This window comes from Rattus norvegicus, chromosome 4 (genome assembly GCF_036323735.1).
Source record: "Rattus norvegicus strain BN/NHsdMcwi chromosome 4, GRCr8, whole genome shotgun sequence".
NCBI classification, from domain to species: domain Eukaryota; kingdom Metazoa; phylum Chordata; class Mammalia; order Rodentia; family Muridae; genus Rattus; species Rattus norvegicus.
The window spans coordinates 89,063,400-89,087,853 of NC_086022.1; the positions used below are offsets into that span (position 1 = coordinate 89,063,400).

The following is a 24,454-nucleotide window of genomic DNA, read 5'->3' on the forward strand; positions in this document are numbered from 1 at the left end:
CACCACCCTTTTACATTAAAACTAATTGTATGATCCAATACATGAAAAGCTGTAATTGATATAAATGCTTTGTTTTTTAAGTTAACACACAGGTATCTAATACACAAGTGTGTGTGTACATATTATACAATAAAATGTTAAATATGATTTTTACAGTTTCCTGTAAGAATCAAATATGTATACATTTAGAAGACATGCTTTTGCTTATTGGGTTAAAAATGGCTTCGTTGGAATTTAAATCTACCTTTTTTGCCTTTTCCATGGCCTTTTAAATGCTGCGCAGGCCTTGCCAGAGGCACACACTCCACTCGTTTCACCCACGTAAGGTGTACAACTTAATGTCACTAAAATGCAGACTCTTACTAGGTGTGTTGAGTTGTATAACAATTACCATCCTTTAGGATGAACACCGAGTTTAAGACATTTATGTCAGGTCACAGAGACTCCCTATTTGAAGTCCCATTTCTAACCAAGCAGCAGATAACTTAGCTGTAAAGCATTTCACATATGGGATACCAGAGCCTTCTTGTCAGATGGTCACTTGCTTGGCCTATATTTGGGGTTCATCTACTCTACACTATTTGACTCAGTATTATTATTACTATTGTTATTGTTATGGTTGTTATTTGTATTATTATGGTTGTTATTGGGTAATGCTATTCCACTGTGCAGCTGTGTCACATTGTATCTATCTCTGATCTGAGGGAATTTCTGCTTCTATTTTGAATAATGCTACCATATGCCTTTGTTTATAGAAATTTCCTATGAATATCTTAATCATGTTAAAAATTGTGTTCTACCTTAAAAGAAAACCTCAAACTGTGTTACATACCCATCACCTATGTGTGAGCATTGCAGTTCTTGTAATCTCTCCACTACCTTGCTCCTGTCTGTGTATTTTATTTTAGCCAGTCTAGGAAATATGAAATGATAGCTCATTGGAGTTTGAATTTGTATTTGCCAATGACTGATGATATAAACCATAGACCATTCATATATCTTTGAAACAACTGTGTAGATCATTACTCCTTTTCTTTATTTCTTGATATTACATTGCCATCATTCTTTATATATTCTGTATAAAAGTTGTTGTTTTTTTATCTTTTGTCCTAAGGAAAAAATACACTTGCATTTTAATTTATTTTATACAGTCTAGCAAAAGTACATTATATATGTTTATATATCATACAATATACATGTAAAATAGTGTATTTGTTTGATATATGCCTTAGTTTGCTTTCTGTCGCTGTAATAAAACACAATGAAAAGCAACTTGGGGAAGGAAAGAGTTTATTTGACTTACACTTCCATGTCTTAAGACCATCAGTAAGGGATGCCAAGGAATGAACTGAAGGCAAGCATCTAGAGAACTGAAGCAGAGAGTAGAGGAGACCTGCTGCTGACTGGCTTGCTTTCAGGCTCATAGTTAACTCCTTTCCTTTATAGCTTTTAGGATGACCTGCCCAGAGGTGACACTACACACAGCAGGCAGGGTCCTCCCATAACAACAACCAAGAAGATGACACAAAGACATGGCTACAGGCCAATCCGATGGAGGCATTTTCCTAACTAAGGTTCTGCTGGCTCTAGTCTGTATCCATTTGACAAAATATCACTAGCACAATATATAAAAATATTTGCTTAAGCACACACATACAAACACATGTTGTTTCTATTTGGGGAGAAATATGATGTAGATAAAAGTTGTTTCCCTACATTTGATTTGAATATATTCTCCCAGTCTCTGATTTGTATTTTCACTTTCAGAACGTTTAACATATATTTAGAAATGGTATGTACACAAAGAGTTTGTGTGGTGCCTGATGCATCTCTGTAGTATCCTGGAATTATTATGCCACAATGCGAAATCTAATTATTCACTGACATTTAAATTAAGCAAAATGAGTAATGCATCCTTGGCAAGAATAGTAGAGTTGGAAAGGGCCTAAGTGACACAATACCTTTCTAACTTTAAAGTAATTTCTTGCATGTTTGAATAATTCATTCATAATTCTTGTAATGCAGTTTTATGGAGCATACAGAGTGCAACGTAGAATCAAAGCAAAAACCCAGAGATATAGTTAATATATTGAGGGAAGAAGTGTAAAAACAATCAGTTGTTCTTTGTAATATTAGGCATTTACTTGTTGGCTCAAGATAAAAAGAATTGGATGTCAAAGACAGTGAAGACCTTTGAACTATAAAAATAACCATAATGGAATTTCACTGTAGAAACAACTTGTTTTACAAAAGCAAGGCAACAGCAAGCAAGAGCCCATGTGTTTATAGGAATGGTAGTGTGCACACCAGAGAAAGTGTGACTACACACTTACCACTGATCCAAGCCTCCTTCCCATTTGAGATTTGTAAAGTTTTGTGTCTCGCTTTAAATTGACTTCTTGGTTTCATTTGAACACCTACATTAAGGCTAAAGAGTAATTTATACTCTCATAAGAGAAATAAATAAACAGTTAATAATAAAATTACGAATCAATCACCTTAATATCTTATGTTAGTATACCTATAAGTATAAAAATAATACCATGAAATCCAAAGCTTTTTATTTGAGACAAATGAAACTGATAACCATTTACCAAGATTGACTAAGAAAAGTTAAGGAGACTGAAATTAAGAAAATGAGAAACCAAAATGGGGATATGGCTGGAAATTTTAAAGAAATAAGAGAAGGGAACTTAGAAGATGGTGGATGGTACCTAGTTTATGCCTTGCCAGAGTCTGCAGGGGCTTTGAATATCTGAACCGTATGTTCAGTAGTAGACAGTTTAAAGAGATGGGAACAAAGAGATACACAAAGGCAATAGCAGCCTAGTTAGAGGGAAATGCCCTGGAAAGTTGTTTTTTTTAGCACTGGGCACTTGACACTTGCTGGACAGCCTTGATGCCACTGTGAACAGATCCCTGCTGCACTGGCAGCTCAAGACTATGTGTGACTCCTACTCTGGGACGATACACTGAAATGTAGCCAACATAATTCTGCTAGAGTGGGTGTATTAGGTTGTTGTTGTTGCTGTGATAAAATACCATGACCAAAGGTAATCTTAGGAAGAAGGTTTTTTTTTTTTCTTAACCATTCTAGAACGTTAGAGTCCATAATGTTTGGTGGGGAACAGAAAGGAGAAGATCACATTTTTCCCCCACATACAATGAGGCTATAAAACCTTAAAGCCTTTCTCCAGTAATGTACTTCCTTTAGCAAGGCTTCACCTCCTAACGATCACATAACCTATTCCAAACAGCACCACTGATCAGAGAGCAAGTGTCTAAACACACGAGCCGCTGGGGGACATTTCTCATTCAATCTAAAATATTAGAAAAGTAGTTTTGACTCAGAACTTCTCAGTACTTGGTGATTATAAAATAGGTCTCTGAAGGAACTTTCACAAGGCTCCAAGCAGAGCATCCGAGAGCAGGAAGTACTACTCCAATGGTCTGTCTCCCGAGAGATCACCCAGAGGTGTGCCTGATAAGTTAAATTAAGTGCTAAATGGAAAGCCTCGCCAGTAGAATGGAGAGAATTAATCTTGGGGAGGACAGAGCATCAGGGTTTGAAGACCATAGAGAAGAATTGGAATTCTCAGTCAGTGAAAAACACACATTAATACAAATGTATGAAATACATGAGATGCATGATATACCATGAGAAGACCAATTATATATATATATACATATATATATGTATATATATATATATATATATATATATATATATATATATACCATAGGCATTTAGAACATCCAACGGACAAGATCAGAAAAAAGTGTTCCCGATATTATAGTTAAAACATTAAATATATGGAATAAAAAAGTAGAGTGGAATGTATAAAAGAGGAACTCCACGTAATACATAGAGAGGTAGGCCCAGCTAAATAACAGCTGATTGATTAACAGAAACTTTTAAACCAGAAGGTATTGCTGAAATAGATCAACAGGTAAAGGCACCTACAATCAAGCCTGAGGACCAGGGTTTGATTCCTGTGACCCGTATGGTAGGAGAGAACTAACTTTCACAAGTTGTTTTTTGACCTCCAAATGTGTGCTGTGGCACACGTATACCAAGGCATGCACCCACACCAGGGTTTATACCTGATTTCTTGTTGTACTGCAGAGTCATAGTAGTAAAAATATAATTAGAAATAGAAACACCAATTAATCTTTTCTAAATTATTCTAAATGTTGTGAATAAGGAAATACTTTTTATTATTTGAGGTTAGCATATCAAAACTAGATAACAGGACTATAAGAAAGAGAACCATAGAGCAGTGTCTTTTATAAACAACATAAGAGTCCTTACCAACACACTAGCAAATCAAATTTGGTAATATACTAAAAGGACTATACACAGTGACCAGATGGGGTTTAACTCTGGAGCGGGAGAATAGTACTTCTGTCTGCATGCTTGTTTTGGCAAAGGTAGAAGAATGAATCCAAAATTCATATAAACACCAAGAGACTTTGCTAATGCACTGTTAAAAAAGAGAAAATAATCAAAGGGATCTCAAATTTTTTATTTTAAAATATACCACAAAGCCATTTTTATAACCCAAACAAGATGAACTTAATGGACCAATATTTTTGCTTTTCATTCCTAGAGCTTTTTACTACAACTTTTTCTAAGTAGCTGGGTTTTGTCATCAAGTAATTTTTTGGACTAGTCTTCCTTTTTTGAGTGGCCAAGAATATTTGCTTTCATTTGATATGGTTTATGCTTTTTGTGTGATATTGTGGCTAAATCTAGGGTCTACAAACTAGGCAAGCGCTGTACCGTTAAGCTATCTTTCAGCTTCCAAGATTTCAGACTTATTATTTTAAACACAGACAACACATGCAAGACAGAAGAACTGGTGGTGACATTATGGAGAGCCAATCATAAAGAAAACGGCAATCTAGTTTCTTGAATACAAGCCTACTTTCTGGGACAGCCATAACAAAGTAGCATAGACTGTGGGGAAAGGGATAGGCGTTATGTTGTCAAATTGTTCAAAATCAATGTGGCTAGATCCAGTTTCTCTCATTTGCTTGCACCCAACTATCTGTGTTTTATCCTAAGTGATCTTTAAGGATGTGTAAGCATCAGTGGTGTCTTTGTGAATCCAAGTTTCCTCTTGTAAGGACACATGTCAGCTTGGATTAAAACCCACAGTAAAGATCTCTGTTTAATCTAACCATTTTTTTTTCAAAGACCCTGTCTCCAAATATAGTCACATCCTATGGTTTTGGAGTTGGTACCTAACAATTGAAATAATGAAGCACACAGTTTACCCCTAGACAAATTGCAAGGAGATAACAGTGCATGAGGGTGTCCTGTCAATTAAGAGCTTACGAGGACAATGATTTAAAAATGCTAATTATTTCAAGACAATTTGAAATTGAATCATGACTTGATATTTCATAATATTAAGGGATTATCAGGCAGCACACGAAACAGGAATTCACCTAGAAAAGCTTATCTGTTATTATAAGTTATATTATAATAACAGATAATAAGTCTGTTATATTTAGTGCTAGAGATTAGAGATTTTAAGGTACAACTACTGCCACTTGGGCTCGATGGGCCAATTAAAGAGACGAGTAATAGGAAAAGCAGAGGCAGACTGAACCAACATGGCCACGCTGGGAAGAGAACAAAATAAAGACGTCTAGCATCTCTTGTTTCCATTTGACATTCTGACCTGGGGTTTAGTTTAAATGGAAGGCAATATGAATAGTTGAGTAGTCAGTCTGGGTTAAAGTGTAATCCTGCTGTCATTGACCTGTCACCATCTTCCCTCCTGGTTTCCTGTTTGCCCTGAAAGTTCTCTGAACCATGTGAAATCCCTTATCTAAGACACAGGCTTCTCCTTTGGTTAGTACCAAGGCCTATTTCTTTCCTTCCCCAGCATGAGACCCCTGGGGGGTTGGGGGGAACTCCAGTTCCTTGGAATCTGAAGGCCAAAGAGAGGGCATTTTAGTTACTTTTCTGTTTCTGTGATAAAAAAAAAAATACCATGAGCAAAATCGTCTTAGAGAAGATTTCATTTCTGTTTAGGGTTCCAGAGGGAGAAGAGTTCATCATGGTGGGAAGTTCTGGTATTGGACAGGCAAGGCGGCCTCAGCAGGAAGCTAAGAGATTACAGGCACAAAGCAGAGAGAATGAACTAGAAGTGGCTCCATGCTTTCAATCCCAAGGTCACCTCTGGGGACATACTTCCTCTAGCAATGCCACACCTCCTAAAGCAGCTCCCCAAGCAGCACCACTAACTAGGGACCAAGTGTTGAGATGTCTGAGCCTATGCAGGATGTTTCACATTTAAATCACCACAGAGGGGATCCCACTGTTTCTTCATAGAATTCTTCTCTCCTGCCAGAATGGTTACATTAGGATTAGGAATCTTCTTTGAATATGCAGTCATCTTTTTTATAGACAGCTGAAATTACTTGTGGATAAAATCACCTCTTTGAAATATGTTTCAAAAACAATTTATGAGAAAGGGAGAAACAAAGAGAGTATCCATGAAACCAAGATTGGCTCCTAATTGATGACATGCGATTATGCATGAAGTAGTTCTGCACTTGGTTCTCTCTACTTTTAGGGGTCTTCGTAATAAGGAAACGATGAAAGGGACAACAGATACATCTTGAGAACTCACCTCCCTAGCTCTTCTTAGCTCCCTCCCACACCAGTCAATCCCTTCTCTTCCTTATGGGTCCCTCTCCAATACTATTGTTCTGTTCTTTTGTTTTATTTTCTGCCCCACTGAGTTTAACGAGGGCCATCTGCCTGACCATAGGTGCAGAGCCATCCATTGGAGACTAGTATGTTCACCAGTGGCTACATATCTGAAGGGAATGGCTCTCTTTCCCCCAGAGTTCTTCAATAGACAGTGAAGGTATAGAACTCCCCATAGTGAAGGTAAATAACTCCCAAGAATCAAATTAGTTGGCTCTCTCTCAGATGGTGAGCTTGAGGGGCCTAATACATTTACACGAGCCATTTAAAAGATAGGTGTGAGTTCGTTTCAAAGTTTCTAAAAGATTCAACATGGACCAGCAAGATGGCTACGTAGGTAGAGGTGACTGCCACAAGGCCTGATAACCTGAGCTCAAGGCAGGGTAACCACATAGTGAAAGGAGAGAATCAATTCCTGTAAGTTGTCTTCTGACCTTTTCAGATGCACTGTAGTGTGCATCCACCTACATATGTATACAATAATATATGTTATTTTATTCTTAAAAAAAAAAGACTAAACCTGCTTTGAGGAGCTTTTTTGTAAGCTCCTCTTCTTAATCCCCAGAGGGTCTGTGTGTTAGCCTACATGGTGAGGTGGGATCAAGTGAGAGAGAGAGAGCAACAGCTAAAAGAGTGCGAGAGGCAAACAGGAACAGGGAGAGATACTGTGTTACAGCTTTGAAGATGGAGGCATGAGTCCATGAGCGAGGGATACGGGCAACCTCTACAGGCTTGAAGTGGTTCTAGAAAGGAAAACCCACACTGACAGCTGTATCCTAGTCTGGAAGATTGCTCTCTATGGGGCTTATGATTTACAGATATGTAAGATGATAATATTGTGTTACTTTAAGTAACCAGGCTTATGGTCATAGCAGCAGTAGAAAATAAGTGGAGCTGGGACTAAAGGGGGAGTGGGTGCCACAGTGCCCAGCTATTTTCTTCAATCCATTATCTTACCATCCAGTGGGAAACAAACAGTGTTCGTTCTCTGTTTCCATTAAACAATAATCAATGCAGATTTCTGTGACCTCAAAGCTCTATGGGCTTCTCTCTAGCAGCAAAGTAGCCCCAAATTCTTCAGCAGATGTGAACTAGATTCTTCTGGTCAGTTTCAGTTCTGACCCTGGAGACACCATCACTCTGTTTCTCAAGTTGAGATCTTAGTCTTCTGGGTGGCTTCTACTTCAGAATCAGTTGAGAGTCCATAGCATTAAATCTGGTGACCGAGTGGCTAAAAAGTTCCCACGACTCCATACCCAGGTTCCCTTCATTTGTTCTGGTGGCTAAGCTGAGTTGAGGAAACGGATATCTTAAAAGTTACAAATACGCATCCAGATGAAGAGATACATATCAAATGATATCTGGAGGGATCTCAGGCATGGGGGTTTCCGTCCCTGTGAAGGTTCACCACCCATTCAGCACGCAGATGAGTTTTCGATGTGTTCAGCTATCCTGAAGTTCCCTGGACCGTGCCTTTTGTATTTCTGTGGAGATTTCAATTGTATAGGCACAACTGAAGCCTGAACTTCCCTGTGGCAACGTGACTGGGTAAATGCACAACTCAAAGCTAGCTAAGGTGAGGAGGCCAGGAGAGGCCTACATGTCCAGCTCTTTCTGGGTGCCTCTGTAGCTCGGTGTGGCACGGGATTATTTTTGAAGTAATATGTTTTATTACTGGGGGTGTAGATCAGTGGCAGAGTATGTTTTTCTAGCATGCATAAGGTCCTGGGTTCTATCTCCAGCCCCACAAAACAAAATAAAACCACAAGGAGAAACCACGGTTCTAATTCCTTGCTCCTTTCTAGAGCCTGCAATAGAGGCTGGAGAAAACATGCACCAAATATGTAATTCCTGAAGAAAATGGTATTTTTCTTTTGCATGCTTGCTGAAAAAATAAGATTAGAATTTCAAATAATTAACACTGTGGATATGAAAAGGGGTCTGAAGGGGTGTGTGTGTGTGTGTGTGTGTGTGTGTGTGTAAGAGAGAGAGAGAAACAGCATTTTCTAAGGCCTGCTTCTGAGGTCTAAAGCACACTAGCACGACTCTGTTACTTAAGCGTGAGCCAGACACCATGAATGAAAAACATACTACTTTCGGCAGATGCTTGAACTTCAGCCTTACTCACCATCCATTCATTTCAACTTTCTCTTTTCCCTTATTAGAACACTTTCCTTGGACCATCGAGGTGGGTCAGAAGCTCTTACTATCATGCTTAACCCAAATTCAATTCCCTTAGTCCCCATGGTGGAAGGAAAGAAATGACTTCTGTAAGTTGTCTTCTGACCCTCTGTATATACATCATGACGTATGTGCATGTACATACACCCAGTGACAAAAAATGTAGTGTGTTTCCCCAGTCATAGTAGCCATTATTTCCAAAGGACAGAAACTCACAAACTCAGCACTTGATCAGTGATGAAGTGTATACAAATTTGTTTCTTGACTAAAACTACAATTTCACCTGTTTTAAATATTTCACCCCCAGTATGACCCATGTAGAAGTTAATCATGCATTTCTTTTCCTCAAATAAAAATTTAAAAACTTTCTGAGGATAATTAAAGGGGGAGGAGGAGAGTGCATACTGTTCTTGTGAGAAGACTAGGTGGCTTTCCAGCACCCATGGGAAACACAAAACTACTTTCAAGGGGGATCGGTGTCTGGAACTTCTCAGGCACTGGAACAAACATACACTCCCCACCCCCAACATTCGAATACATTAGAAATTAAACTAAAAACACATTTCTAAGATATCTAACATCAATTTGGTATGTTTGGTTTAAGCAGAAAACTATGCAGTGATTTTAAAAACAAAAAGCCCCAAAACAAACAAACAAACAAATAAAAAATAGAAAAAAAATTCACCTGTATTGTTTGAGGGCTGAGATTAGAGATGCAGTGTGGAGAACTCCTGCTTTGCTCTTGACCCAACATGAAACTGTTGTTAGATAGCTAGTCTGGCATTGTCAGGCTTGGGTTGGGGGGCATTGAAGTCGTGCTCAATTTAGAATCCACCTCCTTGGCAAAGCTAGAAAAGTAAACATCAGCTTTGTTACTCCTTGGAATTTAAAATAGCACATGAAATGGTGGATGCTTCAGGGTTTTGAGGCAAAGCTATTTCTTCTTGGTCAAAGAATGGGGTGTCTGTATTCTTGGATGGAGATGTGACACTCAGATCTGCTTCAAAGATTAGATCGTTACTTACCATTATCTCTCCCCCTAACAGTTAATCCAGGTGGGCTGCCAAGGAGATGGGAGGAATAGTTGATACCTTTAAGGAGACAGTGTCTGTGTCTTTTCCAGAAGTGCCCCTCCCACTCAGTGCTGTCCCTTTAGGGAGCTTCTCCCTTGGAAACACTGTTGAACTTTGCCCTTTTCTTCTTCCCCCCCGCCCCCCAGATACTAGCAAAGTCCAAGCTTGTTTTTCCAGACACCTTGGGTCTCATTCCACACCCTACCTACCTCTCCTAGCGTGGCTGCTTGGTGACCTCCAATGCAAAGGGGTGATGGCTCTCCTCTTCCTCATCTCCCTCCTATGAACCTCCTATCAACAAACACTGAGGTTTCAGCTTGCCTACCCCATTGCTTTTGGGGGTGTTTTTGTTTGTTTTGTCTTGTTTTGCTTTTTAAACTACGGAAACTAAGAACCAGAAACGGGAACCACAATTTTCTTGGTAACATCGTTAGTAGCTATCCTGGCTAGATTAAGTCATGGCTTGTGAGGTTCAGGGGGAAGTTTAAAGACTGTTGGGGGTCATTTGCTACTTTGAATTAAGAATCTGTGGTGCTGGTCGGCTGGGTGCTGCTGAAAAAAAAAATAGCTGTGATTAACAAGATACCAGAAACACTGAGTGAAACCTTTGCTTTACCAAGACAATTGATACTGGTTAGTTGGAAGTGAGAAATTAGCTGAGATTGAGACCAGCACCATTGAGGTGAGACCTACTGGGAAGTGTTTCAGCACGCTGGAACACAGAAGCCCAGAATGCCTTATGTGATATGCATCGCACATGTGTCTCAGAAGCCTGGCACTGAGCCTTACACTGTTGGACTTTAGTTTTGCTCCGATCTGATTGTGACTGTGCCTGATATTTTCGTCTTGGAATAAGAAAGGATTGGACTTATTTTGATTTTATAGGAGCACACACACTTGCAGAGACTTTAGATTTAAAAAAAAAAAACAAGAGAATGAGTGAACTTTTAAATTGTTTGAATTTGTAAAGACTACTTGGCTTTTATGTTTTATATTGTTACATTTATTAAGATCTTGGGGATGTAAAAAAAAGAAAAGTTATTGTTAAATAGTGTTGTATTGGTGTGTCAGGCTCATAACGGGTCAAGTGTCTGGGCTGTCTTGTTATCAACTGGTCACAAGGTAGAGTCATCTGAGAAGAGGGACTCTCAATTGGAAAAAAAATGTTTCCTTAAGATCTGGCTGTAGGCAAACCTGTAAGGCATTTTCTTAATTAATGATCGATGGGGTGGGCCCAGCCCATTGCTGGTGGGAGACACTCCTGGGCTGGTGGTCCTGGCTTCTATCTATAAAAGAAACTAACTTTGCCAGCCGTGATCCAGCCAGTAAGCAGCACTCCTCCATGGCCTCTGCATCAGATCCTGCCTCCAGATTCTTGCCCTGACTGCTTTCAATGATTGACCATGGTCTGTAAATGTAAGTAGAACAATACCTTTTCTTCCCAAGTTGCTTTTGGTCATGGTGTTTCATCAAAGCAATAGAAACTGTGCCCATAGCTGGTGTTTGGGATTACCTGGATTTAGGAAGTTTCACCCTCATGAGAGATGCATTTGTTGTCTTCCGGTTTATATGTCTTTTTTCTATGGCGTTATGTACATTCACCTAAGTCCCCAACTTCTAGGATAGGATCCTCCCATTTTTGGCAGCTGCCTGATAAAGTTCCCAAGCAAGAAGGGAATCGGATACTTTTAGAAGCAGCCTCCCTCCGCCCCCCTCCCCCATCACCACCCCATCTCCATAAAGCCTGGGAGAGTCCACACAAAGTCTAGCCTGCCACAATTATAATACCAATTTGCCTAAATTGCATCTTTGGTATCTTGTGGCTCCCCCAAGTTCACAAGGGTGAAGGTACTCTGAGAATCTTCTCTTTCGAGGCCTCTGATCCCAGGGCAGCGCCTGGCCTCCATCAAGACCCAGGCTCTCCGCCCTCAGCCAGCACCACTGTAGCGCAGGAAGATCCCCCCGCCCACATGTGTCCAGCTGCTCACCCGATCGGCTTCTCCTGTGCGCAGACTGCGGGGCGGCGCGAGCTGACGTCACCGCGGCGGAGTCTCGGGCTCCAGTGCGGGGCGGTCAGACGCTCCTGGCGGGCGAGCGTGTGTAGGTCGGTGTGCGAGTCAGGGCGCGCGGCTGCTGCTCCGCCCGGGACAGCTAGGTGAGCGGAGTGCCGGGAAGCCCCTGGAGTGTGCTAGGCGTCGCGTGGGCCGTACGGGTCGCGGCGTGGGGGCGAGGGAACCGCGTGGTGTGGGTTGTGAAAGTGAGGAGGAAACAAGGACTGACAGTTCAGTCATTTCTCCAGAAACTTGTGCGGTGCGGTGATAGCGGGAGGATAAAGTCCAACCCTATTTGCTCCAAGTGTTTGGAAAGGATAAGTGATCTTGGATGGATAGATTAAACTGGCTGAATGAGAGTCAGCACCACAGTGGAGAAGTTTTCAAGGGGACTGAACAGCCTGTTCTTAACACCCCACCCCACCCCACCCCAGGGCCTAAAGTTTGTCAATTTTAGGTGTATTGTTAATTACGAGGCTCCCTTTCGAACCTTTCTGTGGAGAGTTGAATCATTCTTTTATTGTTATTTATTTATTTATTTATTTATTTATTTATTTATTTATTTTTGCCTTTGTCCTTACAGTTTGTTCTTTGACAGTTGCATGCCTGGATGGAATGCATTCTGATTACTCTTTTCCGTTTTATACTTTCATTCATTTATCTATTTATTTGTTCATTTATTTATTAATTTTCAACCGGGTGGGGGGCTTTCTATGACTCCTAGGCTGGCTAAGAACTCGAACTCAAACAATTCTCTTGTCTCAGCCATTCCAGCACTAGGACGGTTCTGAGGGCACAGTCACACTAAGTTATTAGTTTTAATAATTAACTTTAAAAGTTGACCTGCTTATTACTGTAGTTCCTAAAATAATACTGAAAAGGTTTCTGTGGATAGTTGAGTCTTACTTTTATCGCTTCTTTTTGCCTTTGCCTTTACAGTCATTTCACGTTTGCTGGCAAGTCACTGAGAGATTTTTGAGCTCATAATTCATTTACTTATAAAGACAAATGAAGTGTTGATAGAGAATCATATACCAGATATTTAAAATAGGTATGAGTGGATGGGTTGACCAAGATTATTTCTCCTGCTGCAATGATGATTAACCTCAGAGGTATGTGCATTTTCTCAGGAAGAGTGAATGCAATCTTGGTGAGATCAGAAGCCCTATGGAAGCCAGGCTGATGTCTGGATTTGTATTGATTCTGGGGGAAATGGCTAGAAATGAAGGCCAGGGAGCATCCTGTAACTAACCTGTCCTAAATCCTTCAAGTCATCCTGCAGGGTAAAGAGTAAGTTTCCAGAAAGAATTAAGTTTTGTGACTTCCTCTGAAGGCATTCCAGGTGACTCTTCTTCAAAGAAAGAGGGTGACTCCCAGAAGCCCTATGACCCTAACTGTCCTTAACCAGGAGATTAGCCTGGTTCTTGGCCCATCGTGATTATACTGGAGAAAAGAAGGCATAGGAAGTAAGGGACAACCGTTATTTTAAAAGAAGAAGCAAACATTTCACTTTATGTGAATCATTCCATTAGTTTGACTCACATCTTCATATCCCTGGAATAATTGTGAGGAGTGGGCTTCAGTGTGCAAGTGTGCTTCATAGCCACTCTCAGGCCCACACTCAAACTACCGCATAGGCAGTTTAATCACATGTCCCTAGGGAAGGAAATCTAGAGTTCCCGGAAGAAAAGGACTACTGAACTTATGTTCACCAAGGCTGTCTGTCTCTACTTTTTATCTTCCTCTTTTTCCTCCCATTCTTTCCCTTCATCCACTCCCTTCTCTCCCCTCTGCCTAACCTATGTTGTGGATCGGCAGAGGACAAGCTCAGGTGACCTTTCTCTGGCCATCCACTCTATCGCCTTGTTTTTCCAGAGGATCTCACACTATAGTCTGGAGCTCACCAAGCAGGCTTTGTGACTTATCAACTAACCCCAGGGACTCGCCTACCTGCCCATTGCTGCCTCACTAGCATTCAGATAACAACTTAGGTCTTAATGTTTGCAAACACTCTACTAACTGAGCTACCTCCCTGGTCCATGAACACATATTTTCTGTATATCCTGCAAGTCCTGAGAGTAGCTCACTGTAAAGGCATGCAGGAAGGAGACAAGAACATATGAGCTGATAAGAAAATGCAGATTGAGCTTGGGTCTATAAACTATACTGTTCTGTTTCTACCATTTGATAAGTCACTTCACATCTGTGTGACAGTTTCTTCTTGAGACCAGGGAACAAGAATGTGTTAACATGGTCCATATTTTATTGAGGGAACCCTGAATGGGTTCCTGTATGGTTCATTTGTGAACATATAGTCCTGTCACTGGAAATGCTAAGTGATTTAATCGGTCGAGCTTTTGTACTATGTATGTATTAAACAAATGGGAGTCATGACCTGAAAAGCATTTAAAGTGCTAGGGACCCAATTCTAGGAGGTCAGTAGCTCATATCCTCTCTTGCCAAGTTAATGTCATAGTTGTGAGGCACAAAGAGAACAGCGTATAGTTTGGAAACTGTAAAATGTTATATTTATCTGTAAATAACAGTGTATACATACTGTATTAAATATAATTTAAAATTGCAGTCAATATGAAACTATTGATAGATTTTTATAATAATTGAAATCTTCTGTATGTCTTACTCATATCATGTACAGCATATCTTAGTTCATACTGTCCACAGTTCAAGTCACATAGGGCTGGTGGGTCCTGCTCTGGATAACACAGCTCTAGGGGCAGTTAATTGGTACACAGATAGAAGTTAATTTAGGCTGGCTTTTTATTGTAAAAATTATTGTACTTATAATCTCTTGCGTCTTAGTAACTACAATTTTGTTTCTAACAATTATTATTAATGAATGCAGAAAGAATACAATTGTAGGAAGAGTGGAAATGGAGGAGATAAGATTTCTCCATTATTCCGATGTGTACGTACAGTAGTAGAGGAATCTAAGACACCTTGGTCTTACCTTTGACCTCTGTGCTCTAACTTAGATGTGTAATCTCTCTGACCCTTTGCTCCTGTTCAGTAACATGGAGCTGATGTTCCTGTGGCACAATATAAAATATATTTGATCTTGGCCTCATCTCAGTCAGAGGCCTCCCAAATCCTTAGTATCTTCTGAGATTTTTGTGTCTTTTGTTTTTCTTGATAGGGTTAGTTTTCAGAGACTCATCAAAGAATTCACCTTCAGCCTCAACCAGAGTGCCTGGTTTGTTCACAGCCCAGTTTATGTAAGTGAGGTGACCTAGGGTGGAGCTCCTGGGTGGCCTTAGGATGGGCCTGGCCTCAGAAGGACCTAGTGATGAGAGATTTAAGACTTAGCTCCACCAATGGGCCTCTAAAAAAGGAAGAAGAGGGCTGGTGTTTCAGCTTTATAAAGCGTGTTACTCAGTAATACCTGAACAGAAAGATTCACTTGTCTGAGAAGAGGCCATCTCTCAGCTCTGCAGGAGAAAAGCTAACTGCTGTCTTGCTGAGGACAGGTATTTTTCTTGTCATTCATCCATGTCATTTATAACAACTATCTTTTTGTTTTATTTTGTGCTTTTAATACAGGTTCTAACTGTGTAGCTGTTGTTGGCCAGGGTCGGCCTTGAAGTTGCTGTTCTCTCCCTTCTTCTGCCTTCCAACTACTGGGATTATAGTTACACACTACCATGCTTGGCTAGTAATGTTCCTTAACTCTGTCTCCTTGCCTTCCACGAACCTCTCTGTATTCATTCAGCATAAGAGTGACTGTAGGAAACATGAATTATAACCAGTCATTTAGAAGTACAGGTGACAAAGACAGTCTATTATTTGGATTAATGTCTGAAATAGGGGGCTGTCTAATGGGACTGAACCCCTAGTGGATAGCCAAGTAGATAGAGTTAGAATATAATTGAATTATTGGCTACCAAAGCTGGTGTTTACTGGAAAGTTACTTGGTGTATGTGCCTGTTTCCAGTCCAGTTGCAGGCATGTTCATTTTGTAAGAGTGCAGTAGAAGAGAAACACTGTATTTTCTATATACAAACATAGCTCCTATGATAAATACTTCAAGGAAAGTGTATACTTGAGAAGCTATAGAGCATCGGGCTACTTTTAGTTAAAATCTAGTTGTATAACTCGTCATGGGTAAATCTAGTAGTGCAGTTTTAATTCACCCCACCTTCAAATCTAAGCCACAAATAGAATTTACTTGGCAGTGTGGCATGGATTTACACAGTAAGTAGCTACCTTAGGCAGCGGATCCATTCCAGTACAGATCTTCTTTTCCTACTTCATTTCCCTGAATATATATATTGCATCTTGAATTTCAGGTATAGATACAGATCTTCCTTTCCCCCAGGAAAGTGTGTTTAGTCTTTCTTCAGAGCTCCACCTGTGGAAGCTGAGTAATGCTCCTCGAAGGTCATAAACGCTTACCACTTTACTGAGAGTTTATTGAAGTGGCTTGAGTTTTCAATGAAACAATTACCACTGTTTCTTTCATTCTAAATGTGAAAAGATGCAACAGATACCAGGTTTTACTCTACCTCATAGGTCCAGGGTATGCCCTGAGCCATGGGGTTATTATAGGAGGTGCTCATAACTGACTTCACCTCAGCTTCCGCTAATGATAAATGTATGAGTTTCAAGAGGCACTTTATATTATTGATTTTAAAAAATAGTACATTGCAACAATGGAGCTGTGACTGAGTTAACACGGATTTGAATTTAAAATATCTTCATGATCAAAGAGCATACTTTCAATATAAACATTGGAAAATGTTATTTTCTTACTTGTCTCAGTTTTGAAGTATTACTAAAAAGTTGCAAGTAGACAACATGGCAGTCTAGTCCAGCGCAGTCGCTAACACGACTGACAGAGCTGATTGTCTAACATTAGTGTGGGGCTGGTGTACCGGCCATTGCACATGCTATTTCTCTTACTTTTGTCTTTCCGTTGTCTTTATCTAGGACTCATCTAAATTTGCCACATTATAGTTGATTGCTATATTTAGTTTAGTCATACACACACACACACACACACACACACACACACACACACACACATATGTTTTATTCATCATCCTGACTTTAAAGAAGATATCAGTTCATTAATGTGTACGGTTCATCTCCTTTGTGTTTGATCCTTTCTCATGACTAGATCAGTACTCTGTTTCAGGGAAGCAATATCAGGAAGATGAAGTACCTGTCTAAGCGCATCCTGTCAGTGTACCAGGGTATGAGAGGCTGATACGTGTTCTTACGGGTCATAATCAACTGGATGAAGGATTTCCCCTTTCTCTATGTCAATGAGGTGTGTCTCAGGAGACACACTTGAACTCTGTATATCCTGTTACTCCTCAAACTTCTGCTTGGTGATTTTGGACCTCATTTGTGGAACACGTTGCACCTTATACTTGTTTTAGTGATGCGTTTTTTTTTTTTGTTGTTGTTGTTTTTTTTTTTTTTTTTTTTTTCCGGAGCTGGGGACCGAACCCAGGGCCTTGCGCTTCCTAGGCAAGCGCTCTGCCACTGAGCCAAATCCCCAACCCCTAGTGATGCGTTTTAAAGGAGTCTCAGTCCTGTACTTCTAATCCTTTTTCTTTCCTCTAAGGAGCAGTTAGCTGTACCTTATTTAACTATTTGTGTCAGTACTGGTTTACACAGCAATTTCATTCCGTTTATTTGGTTCTTAATCCAATGCTATCCATATTTGATTTGCTACTCAGATTGTCCCAGCTTTTGACACAAAGTTTGATGTTATGCTATTTTTATGTGCTTATCACTACCATCATTTTTTTGAAGCATTTCCTTCTTCTATTCTCACAAACATTTATCGGCTCATTGCCGTGTATCAAACCTGACACTCTGCTTCTGTTTATTTAGAATGATATTGAAAACTAAGTTTGTTTTTGGGACCAGGTATCCGCTGAGTCGCTCTCGTATGTTGATAATAGCGTCTGGGTCCTGTGCGTCTGTGCGTGCTAGAAGGCTCACTCCCACTACTACACCCAGACAACTACTGCATTCAGCCTCTTACGTTAGATAAGGTCTGATTATAGTTTGGATTTCCTCTTTTTACGGGACAGATACATTTGGCAAGATTTAGGAGCTGAAGTTTTTAAATCAAATATTGACCTAATAAGTATTATAAAATAAACATTTTACATATTATTAGCTTCTGTTTATTAGGCACTGGTAAGGAACCAGGAATACTTTATTAGCTTAGTAGCTTCATTAAGATGTATACTGACTAATAACAATGTATATGAAAGAAAGGAAGTTGCGTAGAGACGCCGAGATTTTCAAAGTGTCCTTATGTCAATTGTGAAGCCTTTCCTCTTTGGTGTTATCTTTGGGCAAGTCTTTGAACTTGCCTCTTCCGTCTCAAAATAAAAGCCCTTAGCAATATTTCTATTTCCTGTTCTTGTTTTTTTTTTTTTTTAAAAGGTGCAGAACATAATGGAATATGCCCAGAGTTTGAGACACTCTCCCTCTATGTTTTTTAACCTTTGATTTGGTTAAATTTATAATGGTGGCACGTTAAGTTAAATTTAAAATAAGTATTTATGCTGTTCCTGTTATCAGTGGCACAGCTTCCAGAAAACACTAGAAACCCGTAATTATTAAACAGGCCGCCTCTCTTCTTCTTAGGAAGTCAATGACACCTGTTTACCCCATGCTGGAGCAGATGTTCTGTAACAACCTGGTGATCTTTTGCTATTCTATGGAGGCCAGCCTTCACAGAAAGTCCCCAGAGTCCTGAGCAATCCTGTCTGTAGAACCTATCTTATGCTTATTATGAATTCTTCCTCCCTAGGACCTTACCCTGAACACTATTCCTCAGTTAATATAACTCATTCTTATGGAAAAGATCACAGGTGCTTTGCTAAAGAGATGCACTTTGCAAGGGAATTTTGAGCTTTGTTGTGATAATTGTCCTGTTGAAACTTTCCTCCAAAGCTTTACCCTGTTTAAATCTGTAAGGAAATGAACCGGTTGGTAGGACTTAAGAAGTTTTGACCCAGGACCTGCTAAATTCATGCTGACCTGACCTGAGTTTTATTAACCTCACCCTGATCATTTCCCTGCCAGCTGGGAGTCTTGCAGGGACACCCCCCCCCAACACACACACACACACACACACACACACACACTGCATTATTGGATTTGAGATGATGTGTCCATGGAATAGAGGTTTCTCCTAGTATAATTATGGGTTCTAATATGATTTTTGTGGAACACACACATGATATAAAGTACATTTACTACTTTAAGTCTCCCAGTAATTTTGAGAAACAGTGCTGCTGTTGACTTCTGTTTTTTTCTTTACCCTTATTGACATCTGATTGTGATTACGTTTATTTAGTTATAAGCTGGAAGTGAACAGGAATATTGACCTTACTGTAGTAGACACGTGTTATACACAGACTCACGAGCAAGGACTTGATTATAAACTCTGTGCTGTGCAGTTTCCTGTAAAGTTCTCCGAAATTCAGCCTCATATTTGCCTGGTACTCTCTTTTGCTTTGGCTCTCAGGACGTAAAACTCTGTGATCTCTTGCCGATCACTGACGCTCATCCTCCCATGATGCCAGTCAGGGTCAGGGTTAGAGTTCTTGGAGGGTATGGTTTATGAAGCTAAGTTTCTTCATTTGTACTTATTCCCTTTCTAAATTTTATTTGTAGTTTAGTAATAACCACTATAATATTTCTAGTCAAGCTTTAAAATCTCATCCTTACTGTGATGGGTAGTGATTTTAATACCTGTGGCACATTATCTCTTATTTATAGGGATATTAAGAATAGGATATGAGGAGATCTGAAGGATCCTAAAAGTAAAAGACATTGTTGGATCCCTTTTTAAATAGCTATAACCTTCTGTCAGATTCAATTTTCATGAATTATGACTTATATTTTTAATTAATTTTTGTCATTTTGAGACAGTGTCTCCTGTAACACATGCTGGCTATAAACTAAGTAGTAGAGAATGGTCTTGAACTACTGATCCTCTTCCTCCTACCTCCCAAATGCTGGTATTATATGTGTGCCATGGCCTATTTTTCTTGTTTTCATTGAGATGGTCCCATCTAGCCCATGGTTTCAGATTCTTCATGTAGCTGATGGCTGACCTTGAACTCCTGTGGGCCACCAAGCCTAGCTTTACAAACACAACTTGTAGAATTTGTGTTCGTATTGAAACTTTAGTACATTTATTGTTTATTTTGCATGTTTGTATGTACGTGTCCATGCATATCTGTCTCCAGAGAAAGAACTCAAGGCATGTGGCTTGGTGGTAAGCGTATTTAGTGATGAGCTTGACTTCTAGGAATTGTCGCCTTGTAATGCAATCTAAAGGAAATGCACATGGGAGTGGGAGTCTTGCATGTACAGAGACCTAAGAGGTAGCTGAAGGTAAACAACTGAACTAGAACACTCTTGCCCTGTGACCTAAGCTAGGTTGTTAATGCTGTGACTCGAATCATTGTATTTATAATTAACCACCTTGCATACTTGTAAGGAGTGTTTTGGGGGTTGTCTTGAAGGGTTATGGTTCTTTAACCTGATCTTTTCCTTCCTTCATATTCATATTTGGAATTCTGAACAAAATAATGTGAAACTTACTTCAGTAATAAGCATGGTTCTTCATGAAGTCTTATGATTTCTCTTTAGAGATCGGGTCTAATTCTTTGTGACTCATCTCATTTTTTTTGTGTGTGAGGAAAAAGATTGACTTTAGTAAATAGAAGACAGTTGTGAAAACAGAAGTATTTTCTTGAGGCTCTACCAACTTCGCTCATGTTACAGGTTTGTTATTTTCATCTAGAAGCATGTAGCAGTTACCTGGTTGATGTTTACTTTAAAATTTATTTAAGCACTTGATAATGTTGAAAGAAATATAATACTATTTTAAATGTTTTAAACATCTGTGTGTACACATGTGAGTATGTGTGAGTGTTGCAGTGAGCATGGAGAGGTCAAAAGACAACATGGAGTTGGTTCTTTCCTTCAAACATGTGTGTTCTAGGAACTAAATTTAGGTTATCAGGCAGCAGTTACCCACTGAACTGTTTTATCAGCCCTGTTTTGTCCTATTTAGAAACTCAGGAATGAATTTATATGATATAAGATATAGAAAAATATTATGGCCTTATAAAATTATTTATAAATAATTCAATAATGAAAATATATCCTAAAACCAGAAGTATTATCTTGTTCAGTAGCATATGTAGAAATTGAATTAAAATTGAGGATGTCTGAATTTTTCAGTCACATTGTCTGTTTCAAATATGCTCAGGTGAATGTGTCTGGTGTCCCTTATAGTCTATCTTTTGATGGTTTCCAAAGGAAGCAGAAAGTAGCACAGGCAATTTTTCTTATTGGAAATAGAAGTTTAAAACTACAATATATTCTGATTATATTTCCCCTCACACAACTCCTACCTACACAGTTACCCAAATCCACAATCTTTATTATCTCTCTCATTAGGATACAAACAGGCATCTAAAGAATAATAAATAGTAATAAAGTAAAATTAGATAATATGAAAACGAACCAGACTAGGATGAAAAAACAAACAAAACAAAACAACAACAACAACAACAAAAACCAGAAGAACCAGAGCCAAAGAAAAAGATCAATAAACACATTATAGACTCACACATCTGCATACAGAAAAATCCCATTAAAAACATAAAATCAGAAACTATAATGTATACACAAAGGAATTGTAAGATTTAAAAAAAAAACCCTGGTAAACCATTCTGAGACAAAGAACTTCTAAAATTGCTACTGAATTCATTTTGTGTTGGGCATCTAGTACTGGGCATGGGGTCTGGCCTTAAAAGGGTTTATATCCCCAGTGAGACTCTATTGGAGATCACTGATTTTTCATTTGTGATCACTTATCAATAAGAGACAGCTGCTGGGTTAGGGATATGGGTCCATTTCCCCTCTCAGGTCTGGGTCACAGGTAATTTTTAAATGGATGCTATTGTGTTTAGCTGCGATACAAAAATGAACTAAAGATTTCAGTTTGTTGACTTTTTTACACATCAGGAGCCAGGTTTTTGTTGTCATTTTTTATATAATTTGTTGGCTCACTGCTGCTAATTTTGAGCTTTTGCCAGTGAGTTCCTGTAGCTTGTGCTTCCTGATCCTAGTTTAAGATTCAGTTCCTGAAAGTCATTGCCTATAGTGTAGTAGAGGAAAAACTCTTCTCCCTTCTCAGGTTGAATATTTGGAGACATGTGAACTGAACTGAGAAGAACCAGATCAATTATAACTGCACATTGAGAGAAAACTGTAAGTCAAAGAGAAAAGATAGAGTTGGGGCCTATTTATTTATTATTTGAGACAGGGTCTTACCATGCCTAACCTGGCCTTGATCCTGAGATCCTCCTGCCTAAGCCTGCTGAGTGCTAGGATTGCAGACCTATGCTCCACTCTCACCATTTTCATCTTAAAATAGGCAGGTGGGGAGGAGCAGTTCTGAGAAAACAAACCACGTTAATGTAGTTAGGTCTTGGGCCTACATGATGACTAGGTGCATAAAGCCACATGTACCTTGCCCGGTGCTTGACAACCTGAGTTCAATCCTCATGCCCCACATTGGCAGAGGGAGAGATTGACTCCTTCAAGTTGTTCTCTGGCCTCCACCTGAGTGGGTGTGCATGTGCACATGACCACAGTACTGCGCACAAATGTAATAATACATCTTTATAGGACAGGAGTTGGAAGATGGGTAATTCTGTGACAGTGTTTAGAGTTGGACTGACTCCCCACCCCTTTATCTCTAGAACATGTTTATGGGAAGACTTCTTTTTGTATTCTATACCTTCAAGCAGATAAGGGTTTGTAAGAATTTGAGTGTCTTACACTCACAGTTATAGTCTTCCCTGCTCTGGCCTCAGGATTAACTCCAAGTGTATCCAGGCCTCTCCGGTGAACTTTAGTCCATTTGACAATCTATTTTATCTCTGCTGAGTGTCTGCCAATGCTTTTCATTGATTAAAACTAGTAGACAGTGTAAGTTGGTGGGAATATCTGACTGGAAGGAACGAGCTGCCAAAATCTTGTTTACAGATTATAAAGTTGGTAGAAAGCTTGACTGGGGTTATAGGGAAGGCAAGATAACTTAGAAGAGAGAAGATTTAGGATGGGTAGCCGAAGACAGACATTTCTCCTCTATGGTCTCTGTAATTGTTCTAGCTACCAAGGTATTAAAACTTTAACCCCAAATTAAAAACCCAAATTAATTGATAATAATTATCATTTCATTGATATTTCATTGATAGTTTAATCAAAACAGCTCTTATTTGTATGATCTATTTATTAAAACTAGGTCTGTTGTAGAGGCTGCCAGAAAGCACCAGACCAAAATATAGCTCTTATGGTGTTTGGGTTGACTATGAGCTCGTTATAAGTCCATGGACATTGATAAAACTTAAATGTTTCCCTTCAACCACACATAAAGAGAATAAATGTCTATTTTTGTAATGTAAGTTTGCATTTATAAAGGGAGTTTATATTTATGTAGGTGTTTGTTACAGATGGTTTTTGGGAAGACTTAATGGTAAGACATCCCTCATCTGCCTTAGCTCTCTTCTCCTCAGCTTCCCAAACTTGTGACCAGAAGCCTAGACTCTTCCTTTTAACCTAAGGAGGGAGAAAACCCTCAACCATTGGTGCCTCTTAGAGTATTATTGTTGTATATGTGAAATTTCTATGCAGAGTAAATCAAGCCTTAAACTTTCCCCACTCAGTTCTCTTTTACCTCTCTTTAACCTTTTTAGTGTAATAACCTGGTAGGGTATATGGTTATATGGGCACACAAATCAACATTTGCTGATAGTAAAACATTAATGAAGCTATTTTCTTTTTTAATATTGGGTGGATTTTTTTCAGAATTTTATACACAAGTACCATATTTACATCATTTCTGCTTCTCCTCCCCCCTGAACTCCTCTCGTGTGACCTCACTCTCAGATTTTCTTTTTAATTGTGCATTCATGCATGCATATATGTGTGTTTGTACGCGTGTACAAAACCTGTTGAATCCATTGAGTGTTGCTCCTGTATATGTGTGTTCAGAGGTGATCGCTTAAGATTGGACAGTCTATCTGTCAGTGGCCCTGGAAAAAACTGATTCTCCCTCTCAGCAGCAGTTAACTGCCCTTCATCTAGAGATTCGTCCCTGTCATATTTTCCCCGTCTACACTGGTGGGTGTTGTTTGGGCCACCCTATTGTTGATATTTCATGAGTTCAGCTTGCCGCCAAAGATACTGTCTCACAGCAGATGTTCTCTGGTTCTTACAGTCCATCCATGCCATCATTTGGAATGATCCCTGAACCTTAGGTCTTAGAGATACAAACAGTACATGCTGCAAAAAAGACAGTTTCTTCAACAAATGGTGTTGGAAAATAGGTTGGCTACATGTAGAAGAAT

General features: G+C 39.4%; 1 protein-coding gene across 6 annotated transcripts in view; it reads left to right on the forward strand.

Annotated features, from left to right (window-relative positions):
• The window catches only part of Abcg2 (ATP binding cassette subfamily G member 2), a 126,860-nt gene that overhangs the window by 57,344 nt on the left and 45,062 nt on the right, over positions 1-24,454 (forward strand). Inside the window, 1 exon segment of one of the 6 annotated variants that reach the window (NM_181381.2) lies at positions 12,075-12,136. The exons of 3 other annotated variants lie outside the window; for them this stretch is intronic. The gene's annotated coding sequence lies outside the window, so the exon portion shown is untranslated. 6 annotated transcript variants of the gene reach the window in all.